This window comes from Acyrthosiphon pisum, chromosome X (genome assembly GCF_005508785.2).
Source record: "Acyrthosiphon pisum isolate AL4f chromosome X, pea_aphid_22Mar2018_4r6ur, whole genome shotgun sequence".
NCBI classification, from domain to species: domain Eukaryota; kingdom Metazoa; phylum Arthropoda; class Insecta; order Hemiptera; family Aphididae; genus Acyrthosiphon; species Acyrthosiphon pisum.
In genome coordinates, this window is record NC_042493.1 from 85010146 (window position 1) to 85011254 (window position 1109).

The window sequence follows — 1109 nt, forward strand, 5'->3', positions numbered from 1 at the left end:
CCGTTAAAAAGTTACATACAAGCTATAAATATAAAAAATTCAATAACAATGAAGACTAAAGTACTAAATTATAATGATTTTAACTTTTAAATCACTTGAGGTAATATTCAAATTGCTACTCACATATTCCACTTCGTTTGTCAACTGTAATATCTTTTCATCTTTCTCTTTGGACATCGCCGAGGCCCGACCCACACCACGGCTATTCTGTCTCCTCGTCATGATTATTATGTGACAGACTTACGTACCTATCGAACAATGACCGTAAGCGGACTGGAGCGATATGAGCAGGGTAAAACAAATATGAAGTGGCGAATCAACGAACAAGGTTCACCATTACGATAACACGACAATATTCAAAACACAAACAAACGCGTTGTCATCGTGCAAGGACAGCAGTGCGGGAGTTAGCGACCGACTGAACGAGCGAGACAGACAACTGGTTGACAGGTCAGCCAACGTTAAATTAATTAATTTTCAACTTATCAAATATAATATAATGTATAATATGATGTAGGTTTTATTATCAGCATTTATATGATATGATATTAAATTATTAAAAGTACTAATGTAATGTTGGCTGACCCGTCAGCCAGTTGCATGTTTTGCTCGTTCAGTCAGTGCTCACTCCCGCATTGCTGCCGTTGCGCCCATAGATAATATAAGAATGGATAGGACATAAGAACTTATCACATGAAAATTTAGTGATACTATTTTAAGGTTATATGGGGCGAATATTGATGTGATAATTGATAAATAATAATGAATATTAAATAACATAATTTTATTTTGTTAAAATATTATTTTCCAATTTCCATTTTCCAGGTACAGGTGGCAAAACAATCAAAATACAAACTGACAAATATCTTAATATAACTGACTATCATATTTATTCATTATTATTTAATAAAACAGTTTTGCACATAACCTCAAAAAGCCTCATATTGTCTTTCTCTCTTTACTTTCTCTCTTCCCCAAAAAAGCACACGGCCTCATATGGAACTGGTATAGGCATGTCCTATCCATTCTTATATTATCTATGGTTGCGCCCGTGTAACTTTAGACTATTTTGTTAAATACGATTGCCCGAATCTATAATGTTGCTAAAT